At 35.8% G+C, this 20,505-nt stretch overlaps 2 long non-coding RNA genes across 2 annotated transcripts; both read left to right on the forward strand.

The window, feature by feature from the left end:
• The first annotated feature begins 10,096 nt into the window (after window positions 1-10,096).
• LOC130590074 (uncharacterized) lies at window positions 10,097-12,855 on the forward strand. Its single transcript, XR_008967667.1, has 3 exons — window positions 10,097-10,424; window positions 11,272-11,338; window positions 12,056-12,855. It is a non-coding gene; the product is annotated as an uncharacterized LOC130590074 (long non-coding RNA).
• Window positions 12,856-17,285: 4,430 nt separating this feature from the next.
• Window positions 17,286-19,611, forward strand: LOC130590042 (uncharacterized). The gene is made up of 2 exons (XR_008967638.1): window positions 17,286-18,898; window positions 18,981-19,611. It is a non-coding gene; the product is annotated as an uncharacterized LOC130590042 (long non-coding RNA).
• Window positions 19,612-20,505: the final 894 nt, after the last annotated feature.

Here is a 20,505-nt window from a genome sequence, read left to right on the forward strand (position 1 = left end):
TTCATTAATAAATACAGTTTTGTTGAGTAAAAGAAAGTGCGTAATTGCATATGTTGAGCGTAAGCTAACAAATTGGTTTCCGAGTAGTAAACCAAAACAAACAACCGAGACATGTTTGTCTATGCTCTTACCACGACTTAAGAGTAATATCCCTTTAGTTTCATAGTTAGTTCGTTCATAAATCACAAAACCATAAAAAGAGTTCGAAACAACCACGAAAATCACATTAATGGCTCAGCTCGAACTCGGGCTTGGCTCGAGACTTAAACGAGCCGAGTTGAGCTAAGCAAAGCTCGGCTCAAAAAGCTCGTGAACAACTCAATTACTATTATTTTATATTAAAAAAAATAGTTTATATTCAGAAAATATTTTATATTAAAAAATAATTTATATATTAAAAATTATAGTAAGTATTTCTTTTAAAATATTAACTAAGGTATATATGAGAAGAAAGATAAAAAAAAAAGTAAAAGCTCACGAGCCTAGTCGAGCTCACAAGTTTAGTCGAGGTCACGAGCCGAGCTCGAGCGGCAAAAACTAATCACGAGCTCGAGCCGAGCTCGGCTCCCCCCAAGCTCGTCGAGCTCACGAGCTGAGCCGAGCCCATGAAAAGTTAAACGAGCTCGAGCCGAGCCCAGTGCTATTTGGGCTCAGCTCGTTCGGTAAGCATCCCTAATTACAGTTATACAATAACCAACAAAGTTCAATGGACTATGTTCACAATAACACAAAGTTGTTCTAGATATAACAGCTACATTATAACTTATTATGTAACAAACACTCGCGGATCTTGGCGGCCAAAAAAATTTTCACAGCAACAAAAATAGAAGTACAAAACTGTCATATGAATATTATTTTCAAACTAGTGTAAACAAAAATATATCATAAAATGAAATAAAGTATTAACTAAAATATTACAAACACAAGCGCCACACTTCCATTCTCGAAAAAACAACTAAAGTAACAGTCGACGCTCTTCGAACATTTTTTAAATCGCCAATAATGTATTTGATGCTAAAACTTTTATAAAGCTATGTATAGGTTAAACATCCATTAGACTAAAAATATATACAATAAAACTAACAAAATTTAGTAAACATGAGTGGCTAACAAGAAAAAACTAAAAAAAAAAAAATAACCTTATGTCCAAACTAAATATCAATTAAACAAAAAATATAATAAAAATAAACAAAAACCATAAAAACTAGCTACCATCAAGGGGGAAAATATAATGTTGATGAGTTGATGACGTGAAGTCAATAGTCTCCTTACTTGCCTGGCCCACTTTGTTTGTGTTACTTTTTCCAAAAACACATATGTACTAAACACACGTTAGTACTACTATGTGATTGAGTACTTTTCTACTTTTTTTACTTTTACGGTCCGTTTGATAAAAGGTCATAAATGGTGGGAATGGTAATGCATTATACTTTAAATTTATACTAAAAATCTAATGTCATTACCTATGATAATTCTACTTCATTGCAAGATATCTATTTTCTTCCTAAGTCATTATTATCTATTACCACTTAGGAAGGTGATATTAGGTGATAATGAAAATTTATAAGGGAACCCATGTTTTGTGATAAAGTTTCATTCTCATGGTCATTGACATGAGAACTTCCTTACAAATTTATACTAAATTTCACTAACATTACCACAATTTATGACCACTAACCAAACGGGACGTTATTGTACCTTATGTCAGGCAATAGGTAAATTAGTGGGATGTAGTACTAAACACAGAATGCAGCCCTTTCATTTTTCCTTAATAAATTGTGGGCCGAAACAACAAAGTTGTATGGTTTTTTCCTCAAACCTTTGGGGGGTCAGGTCAGTCCTGTCCCTGAAATAATCTGCCCCTAGTAATCAAACACACGTTTGCCACTTGCTTATCTCCCCCCCAGTTTGATTCTTTCTATTTCAAATTTCTCAATTCCTTCCATTTATCTTTGCCCTCAACCTCCACCACCGTCTCTGTGCTTAACCTCCACGATTTTCTAGCATAATCTTCTTCTCATTTCTCGTTTTTCCTGTCTTTTTAAGTTTCAAAAATCAAACTATATGTCTGAAAGTGATCCCGATTTCATTTTGGGTGATATGAATAACCAATTGCAATCAAATAAGTGTAAAGCAGACGCTGAAGTTGCTGTAACTGAGAAGGCTTCAAAGTTTTGATATGAAAATGTCGAAAAACATTAAAAAAAAAAGTCATGACAATGTCAAAAAGTCGACAAACGTTGATAAACCATCGGTTTCATAATATTCTTTTTCGGGAACTTGGAACCTATCTGGTTGGGCCATATAAATCTCCTCTTCCAACTTGGAAAGTTGTTTTCACATCTAGTTGCTCATGTTCAAGATCCTGATGTGCAACTATTGCTAGTAGCACCCTGATGGAAGTATGTCTTACTACTGATGAGAAAATCTCATTATAATCAACTCCTTCCCTTTACGTGAACCCTCTTGCAACAAATCGAGCTTCATACTTGAACCCCTCAGAAGGTGATATCCCTTCCTTCTTCTTGGAAACCCATTTGCACGTGACAATCTTTCTCTTCTTAGGATGTTTGACTAGCTCCCAAGTCTGATTCTTATCCACAGACTCCATCTCATCTCCCATTGCAGTGAGCCATTGAGCAGACTCGCTACTGGAAACAACTTCTTTATAGGTGGATGGCTCATGATTTTCCACCTCCACCTCCTCACCAACCTGCAGTGCATAAGCAACCATATCCTCAAAATCATACCTCTTTGGAGGTCCCACACTAACTCTTCTAGCTCTATCACGTGCTATGCTCAGTTGATGTGCTTCAGATGAGGTTGATTGATGACTAGAAGATTCAGTAACACCATGTTAATATTCTCCACCTTGGTGTTGTGATTTACTCTCATCCTGAGTGACTTGCAGCCCCACATGTTCATCAACATCACTACTAAAAGACACCACACTAGACTTCACATGAGAGTTAAGCATAGAATTTTCATCAAATATTACACTCCTACTAAGTATAACACAACTGTCAGCAGAAGGTGATCAGATTCTACAGCCCTTAACTCCACTCCCAAAACCCACAAATACACCCTTCTTAGCTCTACGTTCTAATTTACCCTCATTTACATGATAATAAACAGTAGAAACAAAAACTCTCAACAAAGAATAATATGTAGGCTTACCAGACTACACCTCATAAGGTGTTTTACAGTTAATACATGTGTGAGGTCCACGGTTGACCAGATAGTAAGTTGTACTTACAACTTCTGCCCAAAATCTTCTAGCTAACCCAACATTTGAGAGCATGCACCTCACTCTCTCCAACAATGTCTGATTCACGCGTTCTGCTACTCCATTTTGTTGTGGCGTATTCCTGACAGTATGATGGCGAGCAATCCCTTCATGCTTGCAGAACTCATTAAACTCAGACCAACATAATTCTAGACCATTATTAGTATGCAACCTTTTGATCTTCCTTTCAGCTTGATTTTCCACTAAAGCCTTCTATTGCTTGAAATTCTTGAAAGCTTCACTTTTATGCTTCATCATAATTGCCCAAGTCAGTCTTGAATAATCATCAATCATCGACACAAAATACTTGTGAGCTCCAAAAGATTCAACTCGGAAAGGACCCCAACAGTCAGAATGGATATAATCAAGAGTATCCTTTGTTGTATGAACTGTCCTTGGGAAGTTGCTGCGATATATGAAGCTTTCCAAACACATAATGTTCACAAAACTCTAGATCATGCACCTTGTGCCCACAGAGAAGATCCCTTTTTTTACAGAATTCGCATCCCCCTTTGTAACACCGTAATAATTCTCCCTTTTCAAAAATACCTTTTCAATATAAAACATAGAGAATTACCAAAGCATTATCACCCGTGTGATAACGTATCGGCTATTCAGAATTTAGTAGCGGAAAACATATATAACTAAACTTCATACATTAAATATAATAAATAAACAAAGTACTTAAACGAACACACTATAAATGTTAACTTCAAAACCTAACTTAATATAATATGTTCCTACTAAAGCAATAGATAAAACAATCTGTTACACAATCTCTTCATTCCCGAATCCCCGTGATTCAACATCTTCAAACCTGTAGATGTCAATGCTCTAAAGAATATGCTCACCAAAATGGGTCATCACAGGATCAATAAGGCAAAGCCATGATCAACATACACAAACAAAACACGTAATCAGCAAAGGAGTACTACATAATAATAATAAACATTCCTAATATGATACTAATAAATAATAAGCAGGGATAAATAATAATATAACAATCTAACATTCTGCAGATAACTTTTACTAAACTAAATTTTAACCATCTTTTTATTACTTTAATGGAATAGTTATTGGACCGAGTTGTCCTACCAAAACATGACTTCACCTAGGAAGACGAAATACAGGCGCGACTCCGTATTCCAGAACGACCTGCGATATCGAGGAAACTTTGAAAAATAGGAACAATGATCAATTCGTTTCCCAGAAAAAGCCATGGGCTAACACCATGTACTCTAACTCCTGATTGTCCAATTTTAGACGTGCACTAGTCTAAAGTTCATTACTATCCAAGTTACACTTTACGTGATTTACAATTTATTACTTGTCATGACACACAAGCAATCACTAGTAGAATAAATGCTATTTGCTGCGGTAATATTGCTGCGGTTTTACCTATACGCAGCAATATAACACGCAAAAAGAAAATAAAAAATAGAAATTGACAATATTACTGCGATTCCAGCCAAAAACCACAGCAATATTGTCTAACGGATACTTTTTAAAATAAAGTGGGGCCTTGAACAGCAAATATTGTTGCGGTTTCCACGTAGGAACGCAGCAATATATTAAATAATTTTAAAAATTATTATTTTAATATATTGCTGCGGTTCCTTATGAAAACCGCAGCAATATTATCATTAGGGTTTAATAAAACTAAGGCGCTGTTTCTATTTCTCACCCTCTCCTTCCTCTCACTTCAGATCCCCCTCTCACTTCCTCGACCTTCGTTTCCTCTCACTTCCTCGGCTTCGTTTCCTCTCACCTTCGTTCCAACAAAAAAAAACCTCCATGGGAACTCTTAGTCGCACGCCTTTCAAGCTCTCTTCCTCCCAAACTCACTCACCTTCTCACTGCCTCATCTATATCCTTCGCACCTTATCTCTCTCGCCGTTCCTCGTCTGCTCTCCCGGATCTTTGAAGCATCTAAATTATACCGCAACCAGTTTCACCAACTATGAGAGTGACTCTATTCTCCATAATTTTCTCAACAATTTTCTCTTTCATCGCCATAATAGGAAGATGAGCGAATTGCGACGCAGAAGGAAGCGACGAACTAGAAGTCGGAGACGGCAGAGACTCCATTGAAGTTCCGTTGAATTGACGAAGGAGAGAGAAAACAACAAAGACAACTAGTTGTAGATTAAGATTAGTCCCAACACTAAAAGCTACTCCAAAAACTGTTGATGAACCAGCCCTAAATACATTTATAGTTCACTTTTTCTCACTTTGTTCTTCGTGTTCCTGTTGTTTGAGTATTTATAGTTCTACTATATTTCGGATTTTTTTTTTCTGTTTCTCGCAAGCAGATTTGCTGCACTATCTTTTTATTTTATTTTATTTTTAGATTTAGAATTCTGAATTTCAGTTCTTTTTAGATTCTCAATTCGTCGTCCTTTTTTTGTTTGTTGAGATCTGTTAGTATATTTTTTTTTAGGATTTTTTTTTCTTTTTAAGATCTGTTTCTTTTTTTTAATATATTTTTTGTTTTTATTATAATTTTTTTAATTAGTAAGTTATAATGTTGTTTTTCATATATTAATGAGATCTATGTCATTTTATGTTCAGTTTGTCTGCAAATTTGGTGGATAGTGGATGGATTAATTGCATGGTTTTAATATTTCAAATTTTAGTTTTGAAATGCAAAAAAAAAAAAAATTTTTTTTTTTGCCATATCAGGACCTATTGCTGCGGTTTTGGGCAACAACCGCAGCAATAGGCCAAGATGTTGCTGCGGTTTCTAGCCAAAATCGCAGCAATATTCTCTTTTAAATTGATAACACATAATAATATTGCTGCGGTTTGACCTAAAAACCGCAGCAATATTATTAATACCTATTGCTGCCCTCTTAATTGCTGCGCGCCCAAAATCGCAACAATATGGCACTTTTTAACCGCAGCAAATAGCATTTATTCTACTAGTGAATACAGATATATATATGACCAAGTTATGGCATATGAGACTTGGACACATGGGTAAAAGGGTGTAATCCCCCATAATTTTATGAATTTATAAATATATTTTAGTATTTATATATTTATATTTAAACATAATTTAGTTTGAAATGATTTATTATTTAAAGAAGGTTGACCATTTTGAAAGTCAAAGAAATTATTTTAAGGATTAAGGAAGTTAAAATATTTTTGTTAAAGCATGCTTTGAAAAATGTTTGAAATACTAATTGGATCTGGAAAAGAAGTTAAATGGGCTTGAGGAACACAAATTCTAGGTGGATTAGGAAAAGGATTTCTATTGATGTTGGGAGTTCTAAATCATCAATCCTATTCATCATAAAACTCTTTTCAAACCCAATCTCATTTTCCTAAGCCCAAAAGGAAAAGCCTACTTATAGATACCTCAAACCCAATTATTTTACCACACAAATTTTCTCTCTCCTCCTCACAACTCCTATGACAGCCGACCACTTTCTCTCCCTTCTCCTTTCACGTTTTTTCTTCTTCTTCCAATTTTCTTTCTTCTTCTTCAAGAAAAGCTTTCTTCTTTGCCAAGAAACGTCACAAACACCAAAAATCCTCCCTTGTCGCCGCCTATTTGCTGTCGCAGGTGCTGCTATCCATTGTCGGCACCCTTGTCTCCTTTGTTCTTTGATTTGTTGGTTTAATTCTTTTCTTCCTCCTCAAGTTTTGATTAAAGATTATGTTTTTATGTTTTGTTTTAGTACTAATAATTATGATTATTAATAACTTTGATTTACTGTTTTAATGATGAATTTTTGATTATATAAATTATGTATTGAAAGAATAAAATTTTAGATTTGATTATTATATTTAGATTGAGTTTTTAATTAGCAAAGCATGAATTTTTAGGGTGTTAAAGATTGGAAAATCATAGTAGCATGTTATAAACTATGAAATTGATTTAACTTATGAATCTAAGCATGTTTAAGTACGTTTAAAGAGAGTTTTAATATTTTATAAGTTTCTGGATTTTTAGAAAGGGTGTTGATAATGGAGTTTTATGGATTCTAATAACTAGTTTAGTAGTACTATGCTAGGTAAAATAAAATATACATAGTACTACTAAACTAGTTATTAGAATCCATAAAACTCCATATTTTATTTTACATTCAGATTCTGCCAGAGCAGCAGAACCTTCATTCTTTTCCTGCCGCTTCTTCTTAGGACATTCATTTTTCCAATGCTCCTTTTCCTTACAGTAATTAGATAGACATAAGTAATTTTAGGACCATTAGAATTCAAATTTGTATGGTTCGATTTCTTTTTACCAGATTTTCTTTGTCCCTTAACCCAATAACAACTAATCCCGATGCCTGATTTTCTATACTAGAAACAGATGCCTGATGACGTACCTCTCTAGTATAAAGAGCAGATCTTACTTCTTCTAATGACAGACTATCTTTCCCAACAATAGAAGAATCCACAAAATTCTCATACGATAAGGGGAAATACACTAATAAAATTAAAGCAACATCCTCATCATCTACTTTAACATCAATATTACGAAGATCTAGTAAGATAGTATTCAATTTATCTAGATGATCCCTCAAAGACGTACCTTCCTGCATATGCATGCTGAGCAGACGTTGCTTTAAGAGCAACTTATTGGCTAGAGATTTCGTCATGTATAGACTCTCTATCTTCAACAACAGACCAACATCAGTCACACACACACACACACACACACACACGCACGCACGCGCACGCACACGCACACACACACGCACACGCACACGCACACGCACACGCACACGCACACGCACACGCACACGCACACGCACACGCACACGCACACACACACACACACACACACACACACATTCCAAACCATACAATATTACGATACAATGAAATATATATCTTAAAGTTCTAAGAAAAAAACAAGCACAAAAATATTAAACTATTACAAGTTTAGTTCATAGTGAGAAGTTAAAAAAAAACAGCAGCAGTACAAGAAGTTACAAGTAAATCACTGCCTCATATTTCATTATTTAGGACTTTGGGCTTTACATTTTGTTACTCTCCTCTTAGCCCTTAGGCACTGACTTATGTTTTCTCACTATACAAGAAGTCACAGACAACTTTACTTACTAATAACTACTGCCTTTAATAAAAATAAAATTAATTAATATAATTATTATAAAAAATTAAATAATAATAATAAATAAATTTATCCGGTTTTTCGGTTAACCGTTTTATAAAAAATCATAACCGTGACCGTACCGTTCAACCGTTATTTTTACCGATTCGGTAACCGAACCGTTTAATCCTAAAATTACCGGTTCGGTAACCGTCCATTTTAACCGGTTTTCCGGTTTTTCGGTACGGGATTTCGGTTTCGGTTTTTTGTGAACACCCCTAGTGTAAGGGGTTTATAAACATTACACTTTCTATACCCATTGAGTTGTGTAACAAAAGGACTTTTAGTGGGCTTGTGGTGAGTGGAGTTACCACGCGCGCGCCCTCCCGGTCCGGGCCAGGGCCTTGGGCCTTGGGGAATAAACTTTGGGGAATAAACTTAACTTAACTAAAGTTTTGGGTCAAAATTATGTCAGTTTATGACCTTTTTAGCCAGTACTAAAGTTACCGTTTTTTTCCTGATTTCCTCCCTTAATGTGCCATTATTCCTAATTTCGTGCCATTAACTCCTCCCACTAAGTGTTTGTTGTAACCACGTTTTAAGTCACTTTCCGGTTTTAATCTTCCATAAATACCGAGGTTACTGTTCTGATTAAACACATAGAAAAATCATATTCTTCTTCTTCTCTGTTTTTCAGAACTATGGCTGCTGAAATTCCTGATGAAGCTGTGCGTGTCCTTAATGCTGTCCCTATAACCAATCCCTTTGTCCCCGATATGTCTAAATTAGAACCATTTGATGGAAAGAATTATAGGATGTGGTCTGATAAAATGGATTTTTTCTTGGGTCAGATTGGTGTTGATTATTGTTTGGCTGTTGATGTTGCTCCTGAAAATTCTGTTAGGGATTTTGTGAAAGATAATAAGACCTGTCGTGGGATGTTACTGCATTATATGACTGCTTCCCTTTATATGATTTATAGTAAGTCTAAAAATGCTAAGGAGATTTGGGATGGTTCGAATGCTAAGTATGGGACTGATGATTTTGGGACTAAGAAATATGCTTGTAGTCGTTGGTTGAAGTTTTCAATGAATGATGATAAACTTGTGCTTGATCAAGTTCATGAGTATGAACATTTATGTGCTGATATTGTTGCCGAGGGTATGGCTATTCCTGATCTTTTCCAAGCCAATTGCCTACTAGAAAAATTGCCTTCTTCTTGGGAGAATTTTGTTCATTCCTTAAAACATAGGTAGAAAGATTTTACCCTTCAAGAGTTAGCGTCCCATATTACAATTGAGGAGCAGAACCGTATCCAAATGAAGGGAAAATCAGTTGATCATTCTTCTTGTTCTGCTAATCTTGTGGAAAGTAAGACTGCTGCAGGTAAAGGACCAAAAGGCAAAGGTCAAAATTAGTTTCATGGTACCAGGCAGAATAACAACAACTTCAAGGGAAAAAGTAAATTTAAGGGAAACTGCTTTGTGTGTGGTAAGAATGGGCATGCTGCCAAGGAGTGCCGTCAAAGGAAGGAAGCTCCTGTAACACCCCGTATTTTATACCCGTATAGTAATTAGTTACATTAATTTATTTAATAAAAATGATTTCAGATTTCTTTTAAAAAATATTTTTTTTTTTACTAACTTTGACTTTACCTTTGAAGTGGTGTAAAAAAAAAAAAGAAACTGATTCCTAGATTTACTAGGTTACTATCTAATACATATTAGTATAAGGAGAGAGAAAGTAAAAAGAAAAATAAAAGAAAGTCTTCATCCCTCTTCTAACCTACGTGCAGTAGCTTTAAAAAAAAAAAAAGGATGAAGCCTTCCTCACATTGATCATCTTCTTCTCCATTTATTTTTCCCTTATTTTTGATTCAATACCCTAAATTCATGAATTTTGTTCAACTTTCTTCACGATTCAACTTTCCTTCATCTACCTTTTTCAATACTTAGATATTGTGAGTATTTCAAAGAGGTAAAATTTGGGTTTTATTTTGGACGTTTTTGGGACGAACTTCGGATCAAAAGGGCGTTTTTCGGGTCTTCTTGTGTGATTTTTATCTTCCATATTCAAGTAAGTTCTAACTTTTAGTTTCAATTTCGAATTTCAGTTTTGTTTAAGTTTCAAAGTTTGGGTATGTTAAATTAGGGTTCTTGGGTAAATTAAATTGGGGAAAATTTATGGTGTGCGAAATTTATATGAAAGGTTCATGTTTGATGGTTAATTTGATTTAGTTAACGTAATTTGGGGGTTTGATTGCTAGTTGTTAGTTTCGAAATTATTATGAAATTTCCATTATGTTGGTTTGATGTGTATTGGTGTAGGTTGTGGTTTCATTACAAAACAGAGTAGTAATCTTAGCTTGCTTCAATATGGTCTACTGTTATAAAAGTTTGTTTTCATTGTATGTCCTGTTTTGCACGCAGCTACTGTTTTGGCAAATTCTCAATGATTCTGTCGTTTTTAGACCTTGGTTCCTTCATGAAAGTTGTAGAGCTTGAAGAGTTAATGAATTTAGGCTCAAGAATGGTGTGATTTGGAGTTGTATACTAGGAGTTATGCCTTGTGCAAGTTCTGGGTGTTTAGCTGTTTTGGTGGTGGCGGTAATATGTTATAGGAATTTTTATGTTGTGTTGGTATTGTGCTGTGATGTAAATAATATTATGATAATTTGATATTTCTACCATCTATGGAGTACATATATGTAGATAGACATAGTAGGTGTCTGATACTTTGTTTAGAACATAGAAGTGTCGTCGTTACTTTACTACACTATATGGCTATATACTCTATATTATTCTGATAATTGGATGTATAGTAATCCTTATAAAATATAGTGTTTATATAATGATATGAATGATTGTTGCGAGTCAACTTTGGGTATGTCGTAAGTGGCTTATACTATATTATTATATTATAGATTGCGGGTTCGTAGAGGAACCTTTCTGACTCGAGATAGAGTTTTGTTAGCTGTGGTTGCTGATAAGGTAAGATTTATTACTGCGCTTGTACAGATGAGTTGAGAAACTGTTTTATAATGTTTGAAAATTTATTTTTACAATGAGATTGTTTTGTGAAGTTTATACGTTGAGATTTAAATGGTTCTCGATATTTATATTGAAAGAGCTTATGAGATTATTCATAAGATTTATATTAAAAGGAGGAAGTTCTTCAATGTTACCAAGTTGAGATTTTGAAAGGAGGAAGTTCCTCACCCTTACGAGGGTTTATAGAGTTTTATTGTGGGGTTGCCGGTAAGCGGTATTCCCCGAGTTTGAAAGTATGTTGAGTTAACAGTGTCTCAACAATATATTTTAGTAGTTGGGTGTATGTTGATCAATACACTTGCCATTAATCTTCCTTCTTGGTTCGTTATCAAGTTAGGGGTATACATACTAGGGACTTTGGTGTTTACCTTGTCTAGTGAGCCTAGCTAGCTCATTAGATTTTTATTTATTACTTCCTACTCACAGATTACGAAAGGTTATATATATTTGAAAGTTTTACAGAATAGTTCAGAAAGAAAGAAATATCGTATTTGAGTTTATTAGAAAGTTAATTTTATATATATAATCTGTACACCTTTTAAATGAATTTGTAAGATATTCCTATATATCTTACCTGCACATTGAATAGTTTTTTTTTTTATTTCAGTATTAAATCTTGCTCAGCCTTTGGCTGATATTACAGTGTTTAATGTGCAGGGACTTGAAGATAGTTAGCTCCGGTTGGGTTAAAGAGTGTGTTGGATCCCTTTTGATTTAATAGGACTTTTAAAAAGACTTCCGCTCTTATTTATTTATAAGATTTATGTTCTGGTTTTTAATAATTATTTTACATTCTATTTCGTTGGTCTGTAATAATTAGTTAAAACTTTTGGTTATTGTTTTAGTTAGAACAATTAGCCTTGCGGTTATTATTAATAATTATCGCGGCGTAGCACCTTTGGATTTCTGAATTTATTTTTATTAAGTTGATTTTAGAAGTATTGGAAATTCAGGGTTGTTACAGAAGGAAGCTCCAGTCAAAGCCAAAGACAACAAACCTCAAGCCAACCTTGCTGAAGATGATGTCATTACTGCTGTGGTGTCCGAGGTAAATCTGGTAAGCAATGTTTCAGAATGAATCGTGGATACTGGTGCAACCCGTCATATCTGTGCCAACAAGGAAGTGTTCCAAGACTACCAGAAAGTTCCAGAATCAGAGTGCAACTTCATGGGAAATTAAACTCAAGCACTGTGAGTGTTTTAGGCAAAGGAAAGGTTTTCCTGAAATTTACATCCCGGAAAACCATTGCTTTGCAGAATGTTCTGCATGCTCCTGATATCCGCAGAAATCTCATTTCTGGTTCACTTTTAAACAAAGCTGGGATTAAGTTATCTTTTGAATCTGATAAACTTGTATTAACCAGAAATGGTATTTTTGTGGGTAAAGGCTTTTGTAATGCTGGACTTTTTGTTTTGGATGTTGTTATTGATAATAAAAACTCTACTGCTTCTGTTTATATTGCTAGTCTGTTTCTTTATGGCATTCTAGACTAGGTCATGTGAATGTTGCCTCTATTAAAAGGCTAAAACAGCTTAGTCTTATTCCCGACTTTAGCAATACTTCTTTTGATAAATGTGAAGTGTGTGTAGAAGCTAAGCACCCTAAGAAAGCATTCAACAAAAATGTGTCCCGTTCCTCTACTTTATTAGAGTTAGTCCATAGTGACTTAGGTGACTTTAAGAATTCCATGAGTAGGGAGGAAAGAAATATTATTTACTTTTGTTGATGACTTTTCTCGATATACTAAGGTTTATTTATTGAGTTCTAAGGATGAGGCAGAAGAGAAATTTCTTATCTATAAAGCCGAAGTAGAGAACCAATTGGACCTTAAGATTAAAAGGGTGAGATCAGATAGGGGTGGAGAATATGATGGTATTTCCCTTAAGAAATTTTGTGAGTCTAATGGGATTATACATGAGGTTACAACTCCTTATACCCCAGAACAGAATGGAATAACTGAGCGGAAAAATAAAACTCTTAAAGATATGATGAATGCTATGCTTATTAGTTCAGTTATGCCTACTAATATGTGGGGTGAGGCTATCCTTTCTGCTTGTTATGTCCTTAATCGAGTTCCCCATAAGAAGTTAGATAGATCCCTATGAATTGTGGAAAGGCTTCAAGCCGAATTTGGGATACCTCAAAGTGTGGGGGTGTTTGGGAAGATAGGACTTCCTGACTTTCAAAGGAGTAAAATTGGACCTAAGACCGTAGATGGTATTTTTATTGGTTATGCGTCTAACAGTGCTGCATATAGACTCATTCTTAAGGATGCATCTGGTTTTGGTCCTATTAGAGAGTCAAGAGATGTTGAATTTTTTGAGCATGTTTCCTATGAAAGTTAGTTTACAATCATGCTTGCCTGCTGCATCTTCTTCTATTTTGCATCGTGACTTTGCATCATCTAGTGAGACCTTAGAACCTAGAAGGAGTAAGAGAGCTAGAACTAAGTCTAGTTTCGGACCTAATTTTATTACTACCTTTCTAGCTGAAAAGAGGGCTTAGATGAGCAAGATATCAATGCTTTTGTGTTAGAAGAGAACCCGAGAACCTATGCTGAGGCCATGAGATCGGTAGACTCAAGTTTTTGGTTAGAGGCTATTAACAGTGAAATAGAGTCTATTATGAGTAATAACACTTGGTTTTGTCAGACCTTCCTAGAGGTTGTAAGGCCTTAAGCAATAGGTTGGTGTTTACAAAGAATGCAAGCCTGATGGGTCTTTAGACAAGTATAAGGCTAGACTTGTAGTTGGAGGGCATCGCCAAAAACAAGGGTTAGATTCTTTGATACTTATTCTCCTGTGACCAAGGTAGCCACCATTAGAGCTTTAATTGCACTTGCATCTATTCATGATTTAATTGTGCATCAAATGGATGTGAAAACTGCATTTTTGAATGGTGAGTTAAATGAGGAGATCATATGAAGCAACCTGAAGGATGTGAGGTTCCTGGTCAAGAGGACAAGGTATGCAACTTATTAGATCTTTGTATGGTTTAAAACAAGCACCAAAACAATGGTATTATAAATTCATCAAACTATTACTTCAAATGGTTTTTTGGTAAATGATTCTGATGCTTGTGTTTATTCCAAATTTGATGAACTTGGTTGTGTTTTCATATGTCTATATGTGGATGATATGTTGATCTTTGGGACCAATATAGACGTAGTAAATGAACTAAGAGTTTCCTAAATTCTTCTTTGAGATGAAGGATTTAGGAGAGGCGATGTTATTCTTGGAATAAAGATTACTAGAACTTCATATGGGATATCTTTAAATCAATCTCATTATATTGAGAAAATTTAAAGAAGTTTGATCAATTTGATTGTGTCCCTGTGAAAACCCCATATGATTCTAGTATTCATTTGAAAAAGAATAAAGGTGATAGTATATCACAAGAACATATGCAAAAATAATTGGAAGTGTAATGTTCTTGATGAATTATACTAGACTGATATAGCTTATGCGTTAGTAGATTGAGCAGGTATACTCACAATCCTAATCGGGAGCACTGGGTTGCCTTGATTAGATTTTGAAGTATCTAAAAGGCACTACCAATTGGGGTCTACATTATCAAAGGACACCTTGTGTCTTGAAGGATTTTGTGATGCTAATTGGGTGTCGGATAATGATGAGATTCAATCTACTAGCGGTTATGTTTTCACTCTTGCTGGAGGAGCTATATCATGGAAATCATCAAAGCAAACATGTATTGCCAAATCTACAATGGAAACTAAGTTTATTGCTTTAGAATTGGCAGGTCAAGAAGCTGAATGGATAAGGAGTTTGCTTGTTGATATTCCATTGTGGGGGAAAGCCAGCTCCATTAGTTTCCATGCGGTGTGACTCGCAAGCAACAATTGAGGTAGCGAATAATCAAGCCTATAATGGAAAAAGAAGGCATATTTGCTTAAGGCATGCCATAGTTAGAAATCTAATTAGAGATAATGTGTGGTCACTCGAGTATGTAAAATCAGAGAGGAATATTGTGATCCTCTCACCAAAGGCCTTTGTAGAAAAATGGTGCTGGAGTCAGCACAAGGAATGGGTTTAAAGCCTATTGTGGAGTGAATTGTGATGATACCCTTCTTAGGAATTCCTAAGTTCAAAGGGTCAAACGAAATCACAAAATAACTCAAGTTATTGTATACTACTACCATTCCTATTAATAAAAGTGATGTAGTATTTTGTTTTAATCTACTATGATATGTGTAAGGTTGAGCATAAGCTCTTAATAAGTTCATAGCCTTATTTGAGGTGATTTATGACAATACAAACTTGATGAACTTACCTAGGTGAATGTGGGGGTTACGCCCAATCCCCTATGAGAGTCCAAGGCTTAGGCTCTCTAGAGCATTCATGAGAATCCAGGTAATTGTGGGGCACCTATATTATATTTGCGAGAACGTATCTTGATTTGAAAAAGGTTGAGTGCGCAACTATGCTTTGCTAACCTCATGAAAGGGTTCAAAGAGAAATCTACCTCTTACGACAGTAAGACATATTTGCATGCACTGAGTGTCAATTCAAGTCCATAAGACATTGATACTTCAAAACTCAGTATCTATTGCCCAGATCATCTGTTTTCAGCCCTGTTTTTTCCTGTTTTCTTCTTTTGAATCATGTGGGGGATTGTTGGAGTTTGTTAAAAAAGGTGTTTTAAAGGAAACTCAAGAGTTGCTTCAAAAGAGAATGTGAAGAGTCCCGCATTGATAGAATAATAGGGAGTGTAAGGGGTTTATAAACATTACACTTTCTATACCCATTGAGTTGTGTAACAAAAGGACTTTTAGTGGGCTTGTGGTGAGTGGAGTTACCACACGCGGGCGCCCGCCCGGTCCGGGCCAGGACCATAGGCCTTGGGCTTTGGGCTTTGGGGAATAAACTTAACTTAACTAAAGTTTTGGGTCAAAATTTTGTCACTTTATGACCATTTTTAGCCAGTATTAAAGTTACCGTTTTTTCCCTGATTTCCTCCCTTAATGTGCCGTTATTCCTAATTTCGTGCCATTAACTCCTCCCACTAAGTGTCTGTTGTAACCACGTTTTAAGCCACTTTCCGGTTTTAATCTTCTATAAATACCGAGGTTACTGTTCTATTAAACACACATAAAAATCATATTCTTCTTCTTCTCTGCTTTCTTTCTATTCTGTTATTCTGGGCAATATTCAAGATCGTTCTCAATCTGTTTTTCCATCAACACTGAAAATACAGAAGCCGTGTATCCCTGGAGGTTGATTGCTATGAGGTCGTGTGTTGTAGCGGGGCAAAATTCAACTTTAGGGCAGTGATTTCTTCACGCCACGGTTATCAGATAAGTTTAATTAATGTTCTTAGCGGTTTTAGTTCCTACACTTACATCCTTATTTTAACGTCTCTCTCAAAAATTTCGGACCAAAAAATTATTTATTTTTCAATGAAAACTTGGACTTAATCAGGGCCCTAATATGTAGGCTCGCCTTTGGGCCCTCCAAAATCTCAGAAACGGGGCTGGTCTTATGTGCTCCTTTCCCAAAGATTGCAGGTAGTTAAGCTTTGTTGTGTTTGACAGTGGAAGTTCCGTAGTATTTTGAGAGTGGAGATTCTTCTTCATTCCAAGACCTCAACTGTAACACCCCTCTAGGGACCGCGAGCCCGCTAGTAGATATATATTGTCCTCTCTGGGCCCTAGCCTGCAAGGTTTTGCTTTGGAGTGGGAACAACCCACCCAAAAGGCCTCTACTAGGTTGAGGTATCCACCTCTATATAAAGAAGGCTTTGTTCTCCTCAACTTCCGATGTGGGATGGCTTTTACTCCCTTTCCCCACCCCCCTTAAAGGGTGTCTGCGTCTTCGAAGGCACGACAGGACATCAAATCGGGCCTTGGCTCCGATACCATCTGTAACACCGGAAAGGGAGTAAAAGCCATCCCATATCGGAAGTTGAGGAGAACAAAGCCTTCTTTATATAGAGGTGGATACCTCAACCTAGTAGAGGCCTTTTGGGTGGGCCGTTCCCACTCCAAAGCAAAACTTTGCGGGCTAGGGCCCAGAGAGGACAATATCTACTAGCGGGCTAGCGGTCCTCAGTAGGGTGTTACAGATGGTATCAGAGCCAGGGCCCGATTTGATGTCCTGTCGTGCCTTCGAGGACGCAGACACCCTTTAAGGGGGTGGGGAAAGGGAGTAAAAGCCATCCCACATCGGAAGTTGAGGAGAACAAAGCCTTCTTTATATAGAGGTGGATACCTCAACCTAGTAGAGACCTTTTGGGTGGGCCGTTCCCACTCCAAAGCAAGACCTTGCGGGTTAGGGCCCAGAGAGAACAATATCTACTAGCGGGCTCGCGGTCCCCAGAGGGGTGTTACATCAACTCAAGGCACTAAAAGAGTTCTAAGACTTGCAGAGACATCCACATTTCCAAGTTTATTTGTTCTTCTCTTTTCACTGTCTCCTCTATATTGTTCGATGCACAAGCTTGATTGCGGTACATTTTCGCTCTCCTCTTGTTTTAGATTTGTTTTTCTACTTGCAAATTAGGATCATTAAAGTTTGATTTCATTACAATGAGAAAGGTTTAGTTTACATAGTAATTTGATTGATGTTTTTTAAGATTTTCATTACATTTTGTTTTATGTTGGAATCTTTAGTTCATCATAAACAGTAATAAGAACACATTGTTGATCGATATTTGTTGCAATTTTTAATTGTTGTTTTTTGTTGTTGAGCTTTGTCAATCAAGTGTACTATGTAGTTTCATCCTATGCTAACAACATACATTGCTTGTGGAGGGCGGGGGAAGGGGAGTAAGTGGATTAGGGATGTTGTGTGTAATTTGTAGGTTTGAAAGTAGATTTTTATTTGATGTTAAAAGTATACATCATTATACCCTGTATTGATATATGAATAACAATATTTCTTAAAATAGTTTTTTGAAGGCGAGTTTATAAATTATATGGGATTAAGAGAAACATTTGTAGGTAGAGGAACTGTGTTTAGGAAGATTTTACTGGTCATGTAATGAGAAGATAAGTAGATAAGTAGTTAACTACTGCCAAAGTTTATCATTCTATTGGAACTTGTCAAACTTAAGGGATTGTCCCTTTGATATATGAATATGACTTAGGAGTGAAGAATCATGCTTGCCAAGAGAAGGCATTTTCATTTTGTTGCCTGACCGCAAAGCTTACCCCCTTTTTCATGGTTACTCATTGAAAAGGATTGTCTTTGTTACAACAGATGCATACTCTTTTCTTTCATTTTTTTTTTTGTTTGAAACGACTCTTTTCTTTGATGGTAATCTTAGAGTTGTAAAAAGCTCATGGTGGTTTACTCATTAACAACATTTGAACTTTGTATTTGGGCATCAACAATCTAGCTACTTTTATCTATATAGTATATTATAGTCCTTTCCATTTATAAGCTATATATGTGGAACTTGTCACATTTTCCTAGGTTGATCTACCATTAAAACAAAGCTTTCTTTGGTATGAATCAAGCATGGGTGAAGGAGATGGTCAGGTACGCATCTCATCACCGAATGAATTCATTATATGAGTGAATGAGAACTGTGTCTGATTTTCTCCTGTTCTTTCTCTATCAGGGGTCTATGTCGATTTGCAAAATGAGTGAATGAGAACTATGTGCCTGATTTGCGAAATGAATGAATGACAATGCAGGAATCTCATGTCTGGTGTGTCAAGGTTTGTCTGGATTAGATAGCAGAAATTGTGGGTCTGGATCAGATATAGATATAAGTACTAGTTTTGATGAGGAGATTTATGGTGGCCATTATTCTGTTGAGTTGCCTGACAAATTCTATAATGGGGTTGAGCAGAAGCGCACTGGTTTTATAGGTGACAAGGTTGGTCAATGTTCCTGGCTTGTCATTAAAGTCACATTTTCACTCTGCTAAATTCTCTTCATTTCGAGTCCACCATGGAGTGCAAAAAGCTGGTGACTTTGATAGCTTTTGAGTCCATAAGAGTGTTATCTAATGTGCCGGTACAAGAATGAGTACCAGAATACAATTTGCTATCTAGTTTTGTTAAATTGGAGGAAAGTTGCCTGTCGCCATGTAGGCATGCCGCAATTCACCTTATTCTGCAGGGGTCTAGTAGATTGGCAATGAATTTTTTTAGAGAAACCTAAAATATGATGTTTCTGCCATTTTCATTCCCTTTATTTTACATTTTTACTGTTGGTATTAACCTTAGAAGATTGCATTTTAATCACATGCTGAAAGTATTATAGTTTTGTCTATGAACAAGAAACTGATCGATTAACTCAACGTTATCCACGCAGACCTGATACCGAAATTAAGTCATGCATTGTTAGTAGCGTCAATTTTGATGCCTCTGTGTTAGTTTTTTAGATTATATGAAAATGGGTCTGGGTAAGCCAATAAAGAGGAGGAGAGTTTAGCCCACTTATAAGCTAGGAGGTTCCATCCTAAAACCAATTGGTGATAGAAGGAGTAACTCCTTATCTTATAAAGTGGTTTATTCTCTCTTTCTCCAATGCTAATTAATACCATTGGATCCTGTTATTGTAGTAGAACATCTACCATGTTTTAGTTTGATGTTTAATATTAGAATTGGTAATAACTTTTATGTATATAATTATCTATGCCTCAATAAAATGAGATGTTTGCCTCTATAAAATGAGTATTGATACTTTTTTTCCATTGCAATGTTTTTGTATCAATTAAGAATAAAAAATGCAAAAACAAATTAATTTTTTTGGGTGTTTAACTACTCCGGTTTTTTGCAAAATCGAAACAGTTAGTGAAGAACTAATTCGATTTTGGACCGGATCAATTTATCACGACTAACTACTCTGGGACCACGCGATCCGGACCAAAATTGGATCGGTAAGTCCGATTTTGATATAAGACTAATAACTTAAACTTTTTAATGTGATTTTTTTTTCTCAATTTCATGACATGTATGTTCGACTTCGGTTTTTTGTAGGGACGACAATCAGGTTGGGTTGGGTCAATTTAAGGTTGACCTGATTTATATTTCAGGTCACTTACCCCTAACTCAAATCCAACATGATTCAAATTTCAGGTCGAAAATCATAATCCAAACCCAACCTTACCGATTTCGGGTTGACCCGAAACCAAC

This window comes from Beta vulgaris, chromosome 9 (assembly GCF_026745355.1).
Source record: "Beta vulgaris subsp. vulgaris cultivar EL10 chromosome 9, EL10.2, whole genome shotgun sequence".
Taxonomy (NCBI): domain Eukaryota; kingdom Viridiplantae; phylum Streptophyta; class Magnoliopsida; order Caryophyllales; family Amaranthaceae; genus Beta; species Beta vulgaris.